Here is a 21,758-nt window from a genome sequence, read left to right as displayed (position 1 = left end):
AGTTATCCCTGAGCAAAGAGTGTGGCCACCAAACTGATCAACCAAGAGCCTAGAGCTCTGTACTAAGCCTTTTCTCTCAGGCCCAGCTCTCGGCAAGGCCGGTCAGGAATCTCCCTCTTATCTGGAGTCACTCTGGGGCTGAATCTGGGCCGTGATGCAGAGGGTGGGAGAGCCGTGGGTCACGCTAGATTTTTCCTTGCCTGGGTGAGCAACTGAGTCAGGTCTTCAGAACTGGTGGGCCCCCAGAAGAGGAGCTGGGCTCCCAGTGGGGCTCTGGGCCACACTTGTCAATGCTCAGAGGTTACTCACCGGTTTCTACGCTCAGGAATCACTCCTGGTGGACCATAATGGGATGCTGGCGATTGAATCCAGGTTGGCCGTTTTCAAGGGCAGATGCACTCACTACTCGTTGTCATATCAATCATATGATGTCATATTATACTATTTGTTTTAATTGATTTATAAATCACTTGACTTTTCTGCATAGGAAAAACAGAAATCAGACTCAACTCTACTTGGATTCAAACTACTCCAGCCACTGATATTTTTTCAATCGAAGTTTTATAAATTGCTTTAGATATAAAAACATCATTGTACAAAATATTCTCTGATTCATGAATTTAAACTTTCTTGAAATCCTTTATGTAAGGTAAAATGAATCTAAGCCCTGGACTTTCCTTCGAATTCACCTTCATCTGCAAAAGGTTTCATCCTCGCCAGCTACTCAGCAGTAAATACCCTCGTTTCTCTTACGTGAATTGTGAGTCTCTCACGGGACCAGCACTGCTCAGTGAACGCGGTTTGAGCTAAAGCGACAGACTTGACTCGATTCCGAGAAGGCGAGACTAGGATTGCTTCTGATGCGTGAGGCTGGCGTCAACCAGCGATGGGCCCAGGACCCTAAAACAGGCGCTCATCAGAACAAACCCTTGGCCAGGTATTCTGGAGCCCCCAAGATTGGGACAGAAGAGCACCAGCCCATGGGGCCTCATCTCTAAGAAAAGGGGCTGAGATTTTTATCACCAGCCATTTCCACCCAGCCACTCTTTGCTGATTGACACTTTGTGGAACACTCTACCACCGGCACCCAATGAGGGACACCTGGATGCGACATTCAGGCCTTTTTAAGTAGCAGCAACTATCAAGATGCCAGGGTATCTCAGCCCTCGATAATTAGTACTCGCTGCTTCTGGCATCTTGATGTCATTATTATTATTATTATTAATTTTTTCATAGCAAGACTTTCTTCCAAAATATTTTCAGGGCTTTAAATCAGCGGTGAGCTGCCAGAAGTACCAGCTGTTTCTTCCTATTCCTCTGAGTGAGGGATTTTTCCCTAGCACAGGAATGTGAACATTTAATCACAAAGGACTTGCAGAGTTTAAAATCTAACAAGACTGTGTCGTAATTAATTTTTGAAAACAATAACGAATGCTCTGACAGGTCAGTTTGAATAAAGGGAAGATTTCAAGATAGTCAAGTGGATTGTTGTGGAAACAACCAAATATGCATTGTATGTGTTTTCCATTTGCCGTGACTGTGTGTCGGATTTTGACGGGGTGAGTTTTGTCCCCAAGAAGTTGGTAGCTGAAGCAAAAGCAAAAAGTTGTTGTCACAGTGATGTGGGAATTAATCAGAATAGGGGACTGTTTCTAGGGCTGGAGGGAGAGATTTCTTTCCCAGGTAACATTCTGAAGAAATTATACTGAATTCCTAAGATTTCTAGGGAAGTTGCTGTTTTCCAAGGGGAGAGGGAATGAGAAAGCACAGACACACGGAGAACTGCATCACCATGAGTCCCCAAAGCAGGCGATCTAAACAAGTAACGTCATTCTGGAAGAGGAACAATGAATGTTAAGCAGAAAGTTATTCTGTCCACTGAGTAAGAACTTTTCTGAGACCATAAAGACAGACCTTGAGGTTGACAATTAGCAGTGCCTAGAGCCTGTAGTTGGTCTTATGGCAGGATGCTTCATTGGGTAGAGACACCTTGTTTGGTTTTTTTTTTTTTTAGGGCAAGTCTATTTCCTCTCTAATTTTCCCAACATTTATTCAGCCTATGCAGAAAAAAAAAACACTGTCACACCTGCCCCCCTTTAAAAATTTTTTATTTATATCTTCTTGATAGGGGCTCCTGCCTTTTCATAGAACCTTGGAACACGAATCACTTTGTTGAATAACTGCTCTTGAGAAAAGAAAAAAGAAAAAAGTGGATGAGACCCTGGAGCCAAGTGGTCACAGGTGCATTGGGTGAAACAAAAATGGTCAGAACTTAATACCCAAGCCAAAGCCAATGACTATAGATTCAGGAGACTATAACAATCAAGAAACTATAACAATTTAAAATTAAAATGGATCTGTTACACTAGTCAACCAGGGTGCTAAAGGTGGGGGAAATATGGGATGCATGATGGGAACTTTAGTAGAGGGAGGTCAACACTGGTGGTGGGAATGGCCCTAATTCACTGCCACTATATGCCTGAAATACAACTATGAAAGATTTGTAATTCACAGTGGTCTCAATAAAAAAATTAAAAAAATATAAAGGAGAAAAGTTAGTTTCTCCAAAGCACAAATTTCATGTCACAACAAAAATCCTTTGTTGTGACATGAAAGTTGCTCTCTGCAAAGCACAGTGATCGAATCAGATACGCTTTGCACCATCGCACAAGATCAACTGAATGAAAGAGAATTCAAATGATGCATGAGTGTTTTTGGAACATAGCATTCAGTTGAAACCAAGAGTCAAAATAATTCTAGACACTTATCAAGGGTTTGGATAAGCAATGATATAATTGTCATTAGTGCATGGGCCAAAGAAGCCATCAGAAGTGAAGCTGAGATGGTGAAGAAAACACACTATGTAAAAATTGATGATTTATGGGGTGTGGCTGATGTAAAGGGAATTTATGGGTGAGGATGCTGAAATTAGAAAATGAGAAAGGCTTCATGGTCCCTCTGCATCGTCTCCAGAGACTAGAAAAAGTGCAGAGTAAAATGACCTGATGCAGGTCCAAGGAAATAATACATACGTGGGCTGAAATCCATGAAATAATACAGCAAGAGCAAATCCAAGAGCCCCAAAGCTAGTTCTTTTTAAGTGATTAAAACTAATTCATGAAGTTGCAAGGAAATAGTACATACATGGGTTGAGATGGATGAAATAACAACAACAATAAGAATACAACAAGGGAAAGCAGAGAACCCTAAAGTTGCTTAATATTATTATTGTTATATTTGGGCCACACCCGGTTGGGGGTTACTCTTGGCTCTGAGCTCAGAAATTGCTCCTAGCAAGCTAGCTTGGGGAGCCATATGGGATGCCAGGGATCAAACCCGGGTCAGTCCTGGGTTGGCCATGTTGCAAGGCAATAGGCTACTACTGTGCTATCTCTCTGATCCTGAGTCGTTTCTTTCTTTCTTTTTTTTTCTTTTTTTTTTTGGTTTTTTGTGGCCACACTTGGTGACACTCAGGAGTTACTCCTGGCTATGCAGCTCAGAAATCGCTCCTGGCTGGGGAGACCATATGGATGTGGGGGATCGAACTGTGATCTATCCTAGGGCTAGAACATGCAAGACAGACACCTTATAGTTTGCGCCACCGCTCCAGCCCCTGTTTCTTTTTTTTAAACTTTATTTATTTATTTATTGATTGTTTTTATGGGCCACACCCAACAGTGCTCAAAGGTTACTCCTGGCTCTCTGCACTCAGAAATTGCCCCTGGCAGGCTGGGGGTTTATATGGGATGCTGGAAATTGAACCAGGTCTTTCCTGGGTCAGTCGGCCACATGCAAGGCAAACACCCTACTGCTGTGCTATCTCTCTGGCCCTGAGTCATTTCTTTTTAAATCAGAAAAAGAAGCCTCACTAGACTGATAGGAAAAAGAAGTCAGTGAATTGTATGTACAGGAGTTGTGTGTCAGATATCAAAATTGAATGTGGGCCACATGAACAAGGAGATTGGAAACATTCTGAACAGCTTGATGCAAAACCTAGACAAATTTTGATAAGTTGACAAGTGGTTTGGAAAACTTAAACTACCTAAGTTTACATTAGAATAGAGAACAAGATAATTCTGTCAGCAAATTGAAAGAATAGTATTTTAAAATCTCTCCACAGAGACAGTTTCAGGCCAAAGAGGCATCACTTGGATTTTTCAAACACTTAAGAAAAATAAATAAACAAACAAAAAAACCAATCCTGTGTCTACAACCAAACCTATCAGAAAGTTGAGCAGGGCAGAGCACATTACTTGGCCTTATTCTGTGAGAGCCTCATTACCCACAGAGACAAAACAGGAGACAGACCCTCGAGGGAAAACACCACAGACAAAAACTAGTCAGCAGAACTTTCCTAATAAAATTTGTTGGTATTTTAGAAAACAAGGAAACCATATAACTAGCGTGGTTAAGCCCGAGAGTTCAAGGATTTATTATTAAAATATGTCAACGAAATGAATGATATCAACAAACTCCCTACCAAATGAAACACAGTAATTGTAATAGAAAACTGTAAACTCTGTTGGCAGAATTAAAAGTTAATTTCTTAAGGAGTTTTCAGCAAACTAGGAACAGATAAACATTTTCCTGTCTGATAGGAAAATCCAGCTAATGTCACCTTTAGTGATGGAAACTCTGATTCTTTGTCCTGTGGGCAAGATAAGAAAATGCTTGTCACCATTTTCTATTTGTCTATGAGGGTCAGAACATTGCTGAGAGGAGAGACAAAACCAAGAGATGCCACAGTTGAAATTCAGAGCAAGTTAATGTTAAAATTCACAGATGAGGGGGCTGGAGTGATAGCACAGTGGTAAGGCATTTGCCTTGCATGCTGCTTGACCGGGACGAACCTAGGATCCATTTCCAGTCTCCCATATGGTCCCCCGAGCCTCAAGAACAATTTCTGAGTGCAGAGTCAGGAGTAGCCCCTGTGTGCCATTGTGTATGGCCCAAAACAACAAACAAACAATAAAATAATTCACAGATGACTAATAATTATCCATGTAGAAATCCTCCAGAGTTCGCAAGAATTTTCTTAGAGGGGGCCGGAGAGATAGCACGGAGGTAAAGTGTTTGCCTTTCATGCAGAAGGATGGTGGTTCGAATCCCAGCATCCCATATGGTCCCTTGTGCCTGCCAGGGGCGATTTCTGAGCATTAGAGCCGGAGTAACCCCTGAGCGCTGCTGGGTGTGACCCAAAAAACAAAAAACAACAACAACAACAAAAGAATTTTCTTAGAAATCAAGGCACATTTAACAGGATTGTACGAGATAAGTTGTTGATAAAAAATTAATTTTCTTTTTGTAACCAGTGCTGAGCAATTTAAACTTGAAATTAAAACAGCACTTAAAAGTGCGTCAAGTATATAGAGTTAAGCTTGACAAGGTAAGTCTGAGTTACGTAGTAGACACTATCAAATGCTGCTGAAACAAGTTAATAAAATAAAATAAATGAGTTAAGTAGGAACACTAATTTTGCTTGGGAAATCTCAATATTCTTTCTTTCTTTGAATAAAACTTTCATTGTTTTGCAATATGTTCTATTGGGGGTACAGATTCACACCTCAATGCCCCATAACCTAAATTCTAGTCCCATGTGCCATTCCCCACTTCTCACACTCCTCTTCCTTCCCCTTTGATAACCTTGTACCGTTGCCCAGCTCAAAGACAAAATTTTGTTGTGGAAAACTTTGTTTTAAGATGCCACTTTTCTTAAATTGACCTATCGATTCAATTTAATATAAAAAAAACAACCAAGCAGGCCTGTGGGTACAACTCAAAAATTATCATTTTTAAATGTCTATGGAAATGACAGAAAATAGCTAAAAAATAACAGCATACAGGTAGAACATGGGTTTGAATTGACAGACTATGTTTTCAGAGATTGTTTCTTATTTTATGAGTCCCACCACGTGGCCTTGGTAGGAGAATATAGAAATAGATTAAAGGTTTAATCAAAAGACAGTAGGAACATCAAACTGTCGATTGCTTTTCAACAAAGGCAATTCAAAGGGAGGAGTGAGGTCCGAGATCACCAAGTTGTAAAAAAAAAAAAAAAAAAAAAAAGAAACCTGATTTATATGTGGATCCAGGTAAAACTTACTTCAACTTTCTCTAGAAAGTCAAAACATCTAAACATCAATAGCAAGAGCAACTGGGCCTGGGAAGGTAATACAGAGAAGGTTCTCATCTCGCTCACCATTGTCCCATATTTAATCCCAACACTGTGTCTGGTCCCCCAACACTACTAGGGGGACCCCTGAGCACAGAGGCAGGATCAATTTTTTTTTTTTTTTTTGGTTTTTGGGCCACACCCAGCAGTGCTCAGGGGTTACTCCTGGCTGTCTGCTCAGAAATAGCTCCTGGCAGGCTCGGGGGACCATATGGGACACCGGGATTCGAACCAACCACCTTTGGTCCTGGATCAGCAGCTTGCAAGGCAAATGCCGCTGTGCTATCTCTCTGGGCCCAGGATCAATTCTTGAGGCTCACCCGGGTGGGCCACTCACTCCCCCCAAGTAGTAAACATGGAAGATCTTTGCGATCTTAACTTGGGCTAATGATCGCTTAAACACAGTTCCACCTGCGTCCTTCTCAAAGGAAAAAATACTAGGTTGGCATTTATCAAATATTAAAAAAGTCATGTATTTGAAGGAGATGATTAAGAAGATGATAAAAAACTAGTGCAAAACTGGGAACATAGGTGTGCAAAGCCTATAGCTGATAAAACACCCCGTATAACCCTCCACTTACTAAAATAAAGGGAGGATGTGATCCAAGTAAGAAGAAGAGTTGAATGGACAGAGAGTTCCTCAAAAAGGTACCTAGGCAGAGGAGCATGTGATAGAGGTTCAGCCGTCAAGTGGGAAACTTGAACAGGAACTCGAGGAGAACTGGTTGTAAGGTATCCCTTTCCCCAATGCCCTTACCTAAGCTTCTTTTTGAAATGTTAACCCCATCTGGATGGTCAGACCACCCCATACCTGGGATGGGTCCTGCAGTTTTTGAATGGGGTGGGGAGGCAGGTGAGAAAGAAGCAGGAAGGGGACCGACAGAAATCCTGAGAGAAAGACATGACTCAGGCAGACATGGCACAGTGGCTGCATATGGTGGACAGGGACTTGGAATAAAAGCAAGTTGACTCTGATGAAACTTTAACTGACTGCCTGTGAATTACTTCCCTGCCATTACCCTGTGTCTTCAGACTCAATGGCCGAAGGGGCTACAGGTACAGTGCTTGGAATGACCTCACCCGACACATGGACTTCAGACTTTATATTTTATAAATTAAATTAACACCGGCCACAGCAAGAAAGGCCAAGTGTTCCACCAAACCCAAAGCAAAGTGTTGGTCTACTCTACACCAAGACTTGCCCACACCACACTGAATCTCCTTAGCAACTTTATTTGAAACAACACAAACAGACGGTGCTCGGATCACTGTGTCCATGGAACTCGGTGGCAAAAAGGAGCAACTATTGATGCTAGTGACAGTGCAGTTGAGTCATGGTGAATGGGGTGCCCAGGTTGACCAGCACCTCTGCTTCGAGATACCACTCAATTAGAGTCTAGAATTTTTACCTTCCAGGGACCAGAAGCAGAAAGTCCCTAGGGGGAACTGGGAACTGGGAGGAGCAGGAGGCAGACATTAGAGATGGACACATGGATGTAGGACATTGTGAAGGTAAGAGTGTGCTTGCTGCCTTGTCTGAGGTAAGCCCTTTCTCCTGTCTCTGGGCGTCAGAGTTCAGGGCCCTTTTCCAAGGTGCAGTTGCTGACTGACGGGCATTTACAGGAAGGCAACGTCTGCAAACAGATACATGTCTCTCCAGTCAAGGGCTTTGAAGTCTTGAATTCTACACAGGGTCGATTTGAGTTGAAACCCTACAGGTCAGAAATGCTTGAACCCTTATTAAAGACACCAAAAAAAGCACCCAGAGCTGCTAAAAACCCCCTAATTGGTTAGAACAAGAATCATGTGGAGGAAACATGTGCAGTTGTTTGGGGAGAGGCACTTATTAGTTCCCATCCTTAAGGGTTATTATGCTTTAAATGATAATTATTGTTTATTAATAATTATAGAATCTGAGATATCAATTAAATAACACTTCAAGAGGGACCCAATATTGCATAATTATAGTTACTCATTCAGTGTGGACATTGAATCAACTTTCAGCCTTTGTTCTATAAAACATGTCTTGAAGGTTCTTGGCAGGGTCAGGATTGGGTAATGCAGTTCTTTTCCTTCCTTCCTTCCTTCCTTCCTTCCTTCCTTCCTTCCTTCCTTCCTTCCTTCCTTCCTTCCTTCCTTCCTTCCTTCCTTCCTTCCTTCCTTCCTTCCTTCCTTCCTTCCTTCCTTCCTTCCTTCCTTCCTTCCTTCCTACCTTCCTTCCCTCCCTCTCTCCCTCCCTCCTTCCTTCCTACCTTCCTTCCCTCCCTCTCTCCCTCCCTCCTTCCTACCTCCCTTCCCTTCTCCCTCTCTTCCTCCCTCCTTCCTTCATTCCCTCCTTCCTTCCCTCCCTCCCTCTCTCCCTCCCTCCTTCCTTCCTACCTCCCTCCCTTCTCCCTCCCTTCCTCTCTTCCTCCCTCCCTCCCTCTTCCTTCCCTCCCTCCCTCTCTCCCCCTCCTTCCTTCCTTCCTTCCTTCCTCCTTCCTTCCTTCCTTCCTTCCTTCCTTCCTTCCTTCCTTCCTTCCTTCCTTCCTTCCTTCCTTCCTTCCTTTCTTTCTTTCTTTTCTTTTTTCTTTCTTTCTTTCTTTCTTTCTTTCTTTCTTTTCTTTCTTTCTTTCTTTCTTTCTTTCTTTCTTTCTTTCTTTCTCTCTCTTCTCTTCTCTCTCTCTCTCTCTCTCTCTCTCTCTCTCTTTCTTTCTTTCTTCTTTCTTTCTTTCTTCTTTCTTTCTTCTTCTTTCTTTCTTTCTTTCTTTCTTTCTTTCTTTCTTTCTTTCTTTCTTTCTTTCTTTCTTTCTTTCTTTCTTCTTCTTCTTTCTTTCTTTCTTCCTTCCTCCCTCCCCTCCCTCCCTCCCTCCCTCCCTCCTTCCTTCCTTCCTTCCTTCCTTCCTTCCTTCCTTCCGTCCTTCCTTCCTTCCTGCCTTCCTTCCTTCCTTCCTTCCTTCCTTCCTTCCTTCCTTCCTTCCTCTTCTCTTTTTGTTTGTTTGTTTGTTTTTTGGGCCACACTCGGCGGTGCTCAGGGGTTACTCCTGGCTATCTGCTCAGAAATAGCTCCTGGCAGGCACCAGGGACCATATAGGACGCCGGGATTCGAACCAACCACCTTAGGTCCTGGATCGGCTGCTTGCAAGGCAAACACCGCTATGCTATCTCTCCGGCCCCCTTTCTTTCTCTTATTGCTGACTCAACTTTGTGTCAGGGGGTACCTACTCTGGTAGAACATTTGAGCCACCAAATTCCTCTATTTCAGCAGAACAGGGAAGGTGCTGCTCTTTACAGGGTGAGTACATGTTGTGGTTTTATCTTTAGGCTAACACCCTCTGCCTATGGGGAAATTATAGAGTGAAAAAATATCTTACAGTGGCTTTACTGGGGGCTTAGTCCACCTTGGTCCTAGGCTCAGGAGGCTTTGGTTCTCACAATAATAAAAGAAAAATGGAAACAGCAATTGCAGCAGGACCGAGGTCCCAAGACTCCCTTATGTCCTCTGAGCACAGCCCCAGGGGATGGTATGGGGACATGTCCAATACGATGACTGGGCCAGGAAGGAGAGGACAAGTGGCTCTCAGGCCACTATTGGAAGCATGGACTGTGTGCATTTCAATGTAAAAAGTCCCCTTAAGATGAGAAAAAGTGCATCCTAGCCCTGGCAACATTCATTGCCTGTTTTGCATTAAATCATATAATATTCCATAAGACTCGTGTGGCCTGAGAAGTTTCAGCTTCGACCCCCAAAACCCCACATTTGATCTTGCTTAGGCCCCTCTGTGCACACTGAGGGTCTGTAGCGTGGGCAGCCCTCGGAGGAAGGTGCCATAATATACATGAGGGGGTTTTATGAACCAATTTTTATCCTCTGTGACCAAGTAAATTGGACCCTGGGGAACGACCTATTTATTAACTCCAGCTTCGCTCATTTGCTCGCTAGAAAATAAATCTTAGCCTTCTTTACACGACTCCCCATGTAGAAAACGGAAAGCCGAGGGAGCGAGGGCTGAGGCTTTTCTCACTTTCTGTTCTTGCACAGTCAGAACACAAGAGTCGCCAAATTATGAGGACTTCCGAATCCTCCCGCTGTTCAGAACTGCTCGCACAGGCTGACCACAGGCATCTGTGCCATTTGATTTTGAGTCAACAGGCCTTTTTCTACAAACAGGTCCTGACGTCGCTCAGAGTCCAGTCAGGAGATGAAAAGCACAAAAAAAACTTCTGTGTGGGGGTTTGTACCCCAGCATCCCAGGGTACAAGTGGTCAAGAACCAAACCCTGGAACCTCTGGGTGAGGCCCCAACGCAGAGAGGGTCCTGTGGCTACAGCCTGAACCCCAGCACTCTGTCAGCTAAATCAGTGTTCTTAACACAACCGTGTCTCTCCTTGTGCTCACTCAAACTGACTTTGGTCAATCAAGCTCCCAATCCTGTCTGGGTCCTGTGCTTCCTCTGTGCTGGGTTCAGAGCACCGGGTCTTACTTTCATTGATCTTTCTTGGTTAAATGCTCCAAGGGAGAGGGGGTTAAAATAGGACAGGATGGGGGGAGTGCATGGGGAGAGGACCCTTCACCATGCTGATGGGAAGGTTGACTGGTCCCAGATCTTCAGAGAACAATACGGACACTTCTCAGAAAACAAAGAATCCACACAGGGCCACTTCTTGGTTTCTTCCTCAAGAGCCCAGATTTTGTCTTACTGTTTTTTTTAATTATTATTTTATAAATAATTTTTATTGTTATCAAAGTGAATTACAAGTCTTTCACAGTAATATTTAAGGTACGTAGTGACAAAGAATTAGGGCCATACCCACCTCCAGTGTTGTCCTCCCTCCACCCACAGCATGCATCCCATACCTCTCCCTTTTGCCCCTTGGACTGCTAAGAGGTCTCCTTTGTGTATAGTGTTATAAATTGGGTATCAATTCTAGTGTCTTTGATTTTTGCGGGTGTAGGGGTGGTGGTGGTGGCATTGAGTGGGTTCTATTTCCTCTGTCGGGGTTATTTGGGACATTCTGGAAGGAGAAGGCCCAGCCTCATCCCAAGCTCAGCACAGTTTTCTGCAAACACGGCCCAGTCCTTCATTCAGACCATGTACGTACTTGTGAGCTCCTCTCAAGAGAACTGAGCTTGGCTGGGCAAGGTCCATTGGTTTGCAGTTAGCAACCCAGGGTGATTTGTGCACCTCTCACCCTCTTCGGCCTCTAAAGGGGCCATGTTGCCTGTCAGTGTCTCATCAGAAAATGAGACTGACAGAACAGGAGGGCCCAGGATGAGGCGGGCAGACCCACTCGGACCCGCTGCATAGTTTGACGAGCTCCAACTCGCCCTAGGCCTTCTGGCAGTTGGGATGTGACATATCCCACAAGAGCGATGTTGAAAAGGCTGAAAATCATTCAGCAGCCGCCCCCATGCCCTCAAGAAGGATTTCATCCCCGAGATCTTCCCTCATGGGCTTTCACTGTGTGTACTTAGGGAATGAATGTTGCTGAGATACCAGCCACAGCGGTAGTTGGGACTTTCCAGCTGTATGGAGAATGGGGAGCAGCTGTTTATTAGGGTACATCTGTGATCAGGCTAGTTTTTACAGACACAGCGGGCTTTAGGTGAAACCTGAAGTTAGGATTCTCAAGCATTATCTGGCAACAGGCAACATGGTCACAGATATTCAGTTGTTTGGGAGCTAAAAGGAAACACAAAGACTGTTCGGAGAATGTTCTTAAACTTTGATCCAGTTTCTGTCGGACCTTTAGCTGTGCAGGTTGTACATACAGGCCCATCTTTATTACCTTAGAACCGGTTGTTCCTCTTTGATGAGTCGCATTGGTTCCCGACTCTATTAATCAAGATATAAACCAGCTCATATTAGCATCTTGATTTGGCCTCATAATATGTGTTCTTTTTAAAAGAAGCTTATTAAAATCTGCGTTCGCTAAAATAATTTTTCCCATTGACAATAACTCATGGGTTATTAAAATCATGATTGGATTGCTACTTAACAGTCCAGGAGAAATAAAATACTGCGTTTGATGTAGCTGCCATGGACACACACATTGAGATCTCGTGAAGGCGTTTATTTAGCTATTTACTCTATTTTAGAATGACATTTTGTCATTAAGTCAACCCATGATGTGTGAGATTAAACTCTCCCAGAGTATCATGATACAATAGAAAGCATTGTCTGGGGGTGCCCTTAGAAATTCTAGTTTTTAGACAAAAATCTCTAATGCCTGGGAGTCTAAGAGACAGCGTGTCTCACTGTTCACCTGGCCCAGATCACAGCTCCGCCCTCAAAATTTATCTTCTTCCCCGATTAAAAAAAAAAAAAGAAAAGAAATGCATGCGTGGAAGGCTCTGGTTTTCTTTCTCGTTCCTCTTAATGTGGTTGTACTTATTTTTGTTTATGGTGTGTGTGTGTGTGTGTGTGTGTGTGTGATGGTGAATTTGGGCCACACCTGGCAATGCTCAGGGCTTACTCCTGGCTCTGTGCTCCTGGATTAGTCATGGTGATATTTAAGGAACCATATGGGGTGCTGAGTGGGGGTCAAACTTAGGTTTGGCCAGATGCAGAACAACAAGAGTCTCACAGGCAGTTTGTTTAGCGAATAAAGTGTTAATCCACTGTGCCCAGAAGCTTCTCAAAATACCCTGATTCTGGACTTAATAGGACGCTTCCTGTGGTTTCTCTCGGAGAAACCGAGGTACGCTGTGTTGGCCGAATTGGAGTGATAAAAAACCTTTTGTAAAGAGCAGTGAAAGAAAAAGAGGAAAGTTTGAAGCTAGTTCCCTTGCCTCTTCTTGGTCCTCGGATAGCTTATGTTGAATTGCCGGATCATTTTATTACAGCAAATGCCACGGCTGTAATCTTTTATAGCTTGCAGTATCAGCCTACAGCATTAAGTTAGTATAAAATTACATATAGTTTAATATATCTGTACAACACCTTTAAACAAGCTTCTCTAGGCAAGAAGGTTATCCGTCTTATAAATCTATTATTCCATTGTACATCTTGATAGCCGTGCATTGCTCCTAGCCATGTTTAAGCATTAAATAGTGCATTATTATTTCACATAAATCAAGCAGGGATGTGTGAATTCATAAATTTTGCATTTGCACAGACAGTATTTTAAACGTTTTACTGCTTCGTGGGAACTCAGAGCAGAAGCCTATCCACAAATCAGGGCTTGAGAAATTTCAATAAAATGTAATCACAATGACCTCTTCCGACTCAATGCATGCTGAGTTAGAAAGTATTTTAACTTGATCCAAAAAATAAGGGGGAACCACACAGGGTGTGTTTTGCTGGATTTGGGTCAGGTATTGTTTAAGTGAACCGAGGAGTTTTTGTCCTTTCTTCTCCTCTCTGTCGCAATGGGATACAGAGAAGAAGGCCAGATGGACATTTGAAACGAAGGAGAGAAAATAGAATAAACCCAGAAATTTGGGGATGGGCAGCTAAAGAGAATGCGATGGAAGGCTGTAGACCCCTGCTCAGAGTGGAAATGGGAGTTACAATCAGAGAGATGCTAGGCTGTGAGTTAGTGTTGTGTATGTAAACACTTCAATGGGATTATTATGATACTGACCCTACCCTGATCGGTGATTGTGCCCTACCCTCAGGTGGGACCTGGCATTCTGCCCCCACCCTACGGTGGTACCTGATTCTGCTTCCACCATTGGGTGGTACCTGATCTCACCATTGGGTAGTACCTGATTCTGGGGCATAAAAGCAAGGGTCTGTGGAAGGTGACGAGCATTTCTCCTGTGGCCTATTCTTAGGCCTTTTGGCTTTGGCCCCTTCACGGAATAAAGAGCTGTTTTCTTTGGAAGCCTGACTGCCTGTTGGCTTTCTTCCCACCGCATTCACCTCAGAACCGCTGACTAAACAGGGTAGCAGACGCGTGCTCTGAGCTGGAGGGGAAAGACCTCATCCTCCATCCCTCCATCAGTCAACCTCTTCAGGGGCTGACTTACAACAAGTTAGAATTAGAGAGAGGCTGGGGCTTAGAAACAGAGAGATCCTGGGCGATAGAATCAGAGTCTGATTTAGAGTTAGAATTAGAGAGAGCAGGGCTAGAGCGATAGCACATTGGTAGAATGTTTGCCTTGCACATGGCTGACCCAGGATGGACCTAGGTTCGATTTCCAGCATCCCATAGTTTTCATAGTCCCCCAAGCCAGGAGTGATTTCTGAGAGCAGAGCCAGAAGTAGGAACCTCTGTGCATCACCGGGTGAGCCCCCCACCAAAAAAAAAAATAGAGAGCCAGAGTTAGAAATAGATAGAGGCTGGGAATGAGAATCTGAGAGAGGCTGGGAGTTAGAATTAGAAAGAGCCTGAGAGTTAGAATCAGAAAGAAGCTGGGAGTTTGCGCTTGAAATACGTCTCGGAAAATCCCGATTTGATTAGAGGCAACATAAGGGACTAAAGCCATGCCTGCAGGTTTCTAGATGAGCTTTGCTCTGGAAGAAAATAGCCTTTCCATTATTTCCAGATAATTTTGGATGGTGGGTGATGTTTTTTCCTGAGTCTTTGTGCTTTTTTTCCTAGAAAACGTGTCCCAGTTGAGTGCTCTGTTGAGTTGGACCTGCCGTGCACAGGCAAGGTGGGTCGTGTGTGTGTGTGTGTGTGTGTGTGTGTGTGTGTGTGTGTGTGTGTGTGTGTATAAATCACAACTGTGCCGAAACCATCCCCAATGCTGAGAATTAACTAACACATGTCCTGCTAATTGGCTGATGGCACTTTTATCCCGGAGAAATAGTGAAGTATGCAAAGGTCCATTTCCATGCACAGAGAAAGGACCTCTGATCAGAGACAAATTCTGTGCAGAGAGCTGTCATGAAGGAAGATAAAAGAAAAAGAAAAAATAAAGACATTCTTACGAATATCTGTATATATACATACGCAGATCCATTTTGTTTTGCCATTAACGGAGTCTTTTTTTTTAATAGTTACATCTAGATAATTCCTGGGGGATAAGGCAAAGGGATCAGTGAAAATAATGCCCCACTATGGATGTTTTCTTCGTAGTGAGTGATTTTTTAAGGAGGGTTTATTCACTTAGAAAGCTCGTTGTTGCTTCCTTAGATAAACATTAGGGATTTTCTCAGCTCTTCTGGGTACCGTCCTTTCTCCGAGAGACTCAGAAGTTTCCACCTCAGGTCAGAGGTCCCCTCAGACCTTTGTTCAGCCACAGCTGTAGCAAATGAAGTGACTTAAGTGATAAATCACTCTCCTCATTAGGATCTTGGATTACTCAGGACTCTCAAGGATATAAGCAAAACAAACAAACAAACAAAAAAAAACAAAACAAAAAAAGAAAGAGAAAGAAATTCATTACAGAAATTACATTTTCTGAGCCAAGCCAGAAGGCACTGTCTTCACTTTAGCTCTTGTATAAACAAGATACAGTGTCATGCATGTGTATAGAATGTTTATGTAGCAATCTATGTCTTTACACCGCACAAGGGGCCCATCCCGACAGTACGTAAATCCCTGTTTTTCTAAGGCTGGATGGCAGCAGCTGATGGCTGTGGAAGGAGCAAGCAGAAACAGACGCTCTTAAAAACTCAAAAAGTGGACGTCTGCAGTGTTTTGGTGAATCCACATTTTTTTTTCCATAATACTGACTTTACCGAGGAGAGAGGTCTCAGAACAGAGGGATGATGAAAGAGATAAATTCCCAAATAAGATAAAGTTGTGGGCCTTAAAAAAAGATCTGGTGGGAGGCAGGAGCAATTTTTTTTTAACCCTAGGTGAAGAAAGATATCCCTGTATTCACCCAACTCCTGGGCTCAATTTCTATGGCATAAACTAGATTTCTTTCTTCAAACAAATGTTTACACATCACCAAAGTCATGCCTTTATGTTGACCTGTTTGAGCTTTCGTTCATATGTTCAAATAAAATAGATTCGTGGTGGGCTGTAGGAAGTCAAGAATGGGTCAACACTCGCTTCCAAAGTTCCATCTCTTACATTGGTAGAGCATTTGCTTTGCATGTGACTGATACAAGACAGACAGGGGTTTGATACCTAGCATCCCAAAATGGTCCCCCTAGTCAGGAGCAATTTCTGAGCACAAAGCCAGGAGAAACCCCTGAGCACCACCAGGTATGATCCAACCCCCCCCAAAAAAAATACCACCAAAACAAATATCATCTCTCTCTCTCTCTCTCTCTCTCTCTCTCTCTCTCTCTCACTCTCTTCTCTCTTCATCTCATGAAATGTGTGTTGGAAGTTGTTGTAGGAAAAAGCCACATCTGCTTATAGTTCATTTCGAATGAGCTTGTGTGTGAATGCACCTTAGAATCTCATTCGAATCAGCAAACCAACAATAAGACATTATCTTTATCTTGAAAACAAAAGGGCATATTTTATGAACATCATCAATGTCAAGTGCCCCTCAGGATTTCTTTTTGGCTTAGTCTGGGCAACAAATTACACTGGGTCATGCATGCCCCAAACAGAATACAGGACAGGAGAAAGCCCCTATGCCAGAGTTCTAGAATAGTGGTTAGAGATGGGCAGGGTCAGGTAGGACTATTGTGGGTCAGTGCCAAGTGCCCACCACACTCCCAGACCACTTCCTTGAAAATGAAGGGTCCAGGTTCCTGTCCTTGTGGGTTGTGTGGTTTGGATCCTGGAGTGTTCACTCGGGAACACTGCGTTTATTGTGGTATATGGTGGTGTTTCTGGAAGATAGGTTTCAGCTTGGTGGTGCTTTATAAACAAATCGGGGGTGGGCAGTATTCTGTGCTGAGTTCTGAAGAGGTGTAAAATGAAAAATACATGAATTGTGAGATCACCCCAGGAACGGTATTTCTAAAGCCAGGTCTGAAGAAGCAGGGTAGCGGTAAGGAAATAATCCACTAAACCAGTCAGGAAAGGATAATTGCAGTGTCCGTGGCCTTTTTCCTCATACTTTCTGTCAGAGTTCACAAATCAAAACTCCCTTACTCTCCTTTCTTTATTCAAACCAATTCCCAATACCAAGAGGGATGAGGGAGGGGGAGAGAGAGAGAGAGAAAGAGAGAGAGATAGAGGGAGAGAGAGAGAGGGGGAGAGAGAGAGGGAGAGAGAGAGAGGGAGAGAGAGAGAGAGTTGAGGTGGGAGAACATGAGGAAATGAGAGGCTCGATCACAGCCTAACAGGATTCACTTTGTGGGGCCCTTGGATGCCAAGGGAGCAGCAGGGAGAGAGTTCAAAGTCTGGGGGAGATTAGTTAGAGGGGAGCCTGCTGCATCTCAGTGCCCAGGGGACTATGCTCGCAGGATTGATGGGGAGGGAACCTACTGCTGAATCTCTTTGGTGGCATGTTGGTGGTATGTTGGGTTGGACATGCTGGTGACATGGGTGTATTCTAGGGTGTCCATGAAAGTCCCTTCCTGAGGGTGATGAGTTCGAGGGCTGAGGGCCATAGATACAGACACGAGCTGTGTGACCAGAACATATCTGGTTCGAGCAGGCTGAGTCATGTACAGGAGAAGTGTGAGAGCCACATGGAAGAATGTCTGGAGAAGGTCCATGTGCCATGGGGCTCTGGTGAGGGGTTGATGGGGTTTGGGCCACACATGGCTGTGCTCAGGGGTCACTCCTGGCAGGTCTTGGAGGCCCATGTGGGATGCTAAGGATAAACTTTAGGTTGACTGCAAGGCCAGCACCTTAAGCCTTGTACTCTCTCAGGCCCTTATACTTTTTTATTTCATTTATTTTATTTTTTCTTATACTTCTGATAAAGACAAGAAAGACAGGATTTATCAGAGAACAGAGACCTGTCTTCATCTCTGTGACCATTTGTTTTTCACCTTTCTGAGTGATGATTAGCTCAGTATAAAATTTTTTACTGACATCTTCCTTCCTTGTTTCACGTCACCTATTTTTCCTGATGAGCAATGTCGCTTACCTTTCTATTTTCTTTTATTTCTGTCATCTTTTAAGAGTTTCATTGTTTATGAAGTGTTACAGTTCCATTACAATATATTTTGATGGGAAGGAAAGAAATGAACCAGCCTAGAATTCTGTTTTCATCGTTCATATGAAGATTGATCTCTTGGCTTTTTCCCCTCTGGAGGAGCACAAGTTCTTCAAGCTTATATTTTTTGAGTATATATATATATATATATATATATATATATATATATATCTTTCTCTCCATTACATTTCTCCAAGTTAATTTTTAAAAAATTTATCTATTTTATGTCACTCGAGAATAAAAATGATTTGCTTTTTATTTTGATTCTTGAAAATTCACAGTAATTATTTCCTGTAATATTTTCTAGTCTTTTTTTTTTCTTGCTATACTTAACTTCTGGAACATTTACTGAGCATTCACATTGATAGGCATGCCTATTTTTCTTTGCTTCCTAAGTCATTGTATTTTTATGGTCTATATTTTATCTTTTAATCTATTTTTAAGTAAATCAGTTTTACTAACATGTGACTACTTTATTTAATTCATAAATTGAGTTATTAGGGGATATATTTGTGGTGGTAAAATTTGCATATTAAAAATTCATACATTTTTGTTCATATCCCGGCATTCCACATGGTCCCCGAGCCTGCCAGGAGCGATTTCTGAGCACAGAACCAGGAGGAATCCCTGAGCGCTGCTGGGTGTGACCCAAAAACAAACAAAAATATTCATACATTTTTAATCTAAAGTTTGTTGATCTTTGAAAAATACATACACCTGTATGGTTATCCCACCAGTCAGCATATAGAAATTTTTCTATATATATATTCTCTCTATATAACATTTTCTTTATATATATATAAAACATCATGCTAGTACAACTTAGACTGTCACTGTGTGTTCTCTCTACTTCTAGACAACATATTACATATTAATGAATTAATTTTGCCCAATAAAGGCATGATAAAAATAAAACAGGTAGTGTGTATCCTCCTGCCTGTGCTTATATTTAACACAAAATAATAATTAATAAGATTCATTTCTTTACATTTATCAGAAAGTCATCTCATTTTGGTTCTGTGTGATATTATACTTTATGAATAAACATAAAGGATGAATTTCTGGGTATATTTCACTTCATATTTTGAAATTGAACTTTGAAATACATTAAAACTAGGCATGCACAACAATCAAAACATCATATAACGGCTTAACCATGAAACATTATATTGACATCACAGATTTGCAAATAGGAAAAATGATTTACTTTTGGCTGGGATGATAAACCAAACCCTACAGCTGCTTCTGCTCTGTGTGTGGAAAAAAGAGGGAGGAAATCTTAAAGTCCTTAACAAGCAAATGATGATTGGGACAAAGATGGAGGAACTCCTTTTATTTAAACGGACCATGAAAAATTAAAAGATCCAAAGCACTGAACACAGTGCTGGGAGTTGGAAGTAGAATAGAAAAGTCTAGAGGGAGAGGCCTTGAAAATGGGAAAGCTCAGAAATGGCATTCTTCAGGAAGAAGTGCTCATAGGGGAAAAGCTGATAGAGAAAGACAGAAGAGAAGACTTCAGAACTGCAGCAAGATAGACCATGAAGAAAATGAAAAGGAAGAAGTCAAAGAGTCTACAGAAAAGGAAGTGAAGAAAATGGCAAGACCGTCTCCACCCCTATCTTTTTGCTTTCATGCATTTGTGTTTTACTAAATGAACAAAAGAGGTCACTCTAAAGCTAGCAACCCCACTCACAAACGGAATAAAATAAGAAAAAAAGAAAACCAGTCCCATTGCACATGCTGAGAAGGAAAAAATAAATGATAAATTACATAATTTCAGTGGTTGTATCCTCTCCCTTTGAAAACAACCACAAAGAAGAAACAAAATAGGTTGAACCAAAATAGATATTTCTAAGCATTTGGAGATCTTAAAAAATGTGCCTTGAATTGGAGTTTCAAAATCTAATAAGTGGATAGTAATTTGACTGCAATGAAATGAGTTGATTGAATTCAAGGATTAGAATGCACACACAGAGATGGAAGTCATGAAGACTGTTATACAAAGCATCCAAGAAGAATAGATTAAAATATTAAAAATGAAAAGTATTGTCCCCATCTGAACAATAACAGAAAACCAATCATAGTGTTCCCAGGCATACAACCATCTTCTGGAAAGGGTGAGGAAAGAAAACAGTTACCAGAGCCTATGAAGATGTAGACTAGAACATTTTGCACCAGGGTCAGGGAAGAAAGACCTAGGAAGATCTCTGTTACTTCATTCTCCATCCATGCCTTCCCTACACCAATGCAGTGGGATGTCCTCTTCTTCTAAAGGAGGGGAGATGATATCCAAGACTTGCCATATCACATGAGATAGACAGGAGGCAAGCCCAACTAAGTTTCTGGTCCCTGTGTGTAAGGTATCTGTTTCCCCAAATTCCTGTTTCTTTAATCTCTTCTTTTGAGATGTTCATCCTACTTGGGATGGGGTGGACTATTTTAAATAAAGAATAAAAAAGTGCTGGCTAGAAAAACAGCAGAGAGGGAGGCCTAACCCAACACATGAACTTTATACCTTATATTTTATATTTTAATTTATACCTGTGGAGCTCCAAGTACTTCCCAAACAGAACTAAAAGTCATCAACAACCACAAATCATCATGATTACCATGGAGAAAGTGCCAGAAGGTGGAGAGAGAGAGAGAGAGAGAGAGCTTGGCTGGTGGTACTGTGGGAGGGATGGAAGGAAAGAGATGAGTACTCAGAAAGACATGTTGGACTCCCTGAGTACAGAAGCACTCGTGCTACTAAACACGAAGGGAACAGGAATGTCCACCAGCACAACAGCCAAACCCATGGCTAAGCAACACTCTCATCTCTTGTGACTCAGATCCGGACACAGAGGACCTAGTGGGACTGATGGCTCATGGCTGTGACAGAAAACTGACATCGTTGTGAGACTTACCACATGCTGTCCTCTATTCTACAATCATGTTCAAGGAAAAGTTGAAAAATTTGCAGAAAGCAAGCACCATCCTCAGTCAGCAGACAGGCTCATCCACAAAACCAGTCTCAGGGGTAAAAAAAAGGACTTTGGAGGCAAAGGTGCCCAAGAGAGATGCCCAGAGGGGAAATTTTATGTAGAGTCAGAAGCATCTGGAAAAGAAATGCTGATCAGAAATGATATGATGACATTTAAATAGTTTGCTCCCATAGTCAACATTCCAAATAAAGTTGGATACAGCTCAGGGAAATGCCAGGCAAACATTGCATTTATTTTATTTTATGTTGGTGGGGGGAGATACCCAATGGCACTCTGGGCTTACTCCCTGGCTCTAGCTCAGGGGTCCCTCCTGCCAATGCTCAGGACTGGAAAGTGGTATCCAGGATTGAACCATGATTACCAGCATAAGTGCCCTACCCACTGTACTATCTTTCTGTATCTTAGGAAGCTTCATTACTTAAAATATTTATATTAGTTGGGTTGGAGACACAGATGATGGTTGTCCCCAGAGCCCACCAGTGAAGAGCCTGAGCACAGAGCCAGGTGTAAACCCTGTGTGGACCACAAACCGAATCTAAATATATACATCTGATTATATATACTTACATATATATGTAAATTAAAGACAATGCATGAAAAACAGAAGCAAAAACAGGGCATCCATGTGCTATGCAAAAGCTTAAAATGGTCCA

The 21,758-nt window shown here is 42.4% G+C and overlaps 1 protein-coding gene across 1 annotated transcript in view; it reads left to right on the top strand.

Moving 5' to 3' along the window:
- The window catches only part of TMEM14C (transmembrane protein 14C), a 1,060,545-nt gene that overhangs the window by 44,803 nt on the left and 993,984 nt on the right, over nt 1-21,758 (top strand). The window lies entirely within an intron of this gene.

The sequence above is a fragment of the Suncus etruscus genome, chromosome 18, assembly GCF_024139225.1.
Source record: "Suncus etruscus isolate mSunEtr1 chromosome 18, mSunEtr1.pri.cur, whole genome shotgun sequence".
Lineage (NCBI taxonomy): Eukaryota > Metazoa > Chordata > Mammalia > Eulipotyphla > Soricidae > Suncus > Suncus etruscus.
The sequence above is the reverse complement of the archived record's forward strand: the minus strand, read 5'-3'. Positions and strand labels throughout refer to the sequence as shown.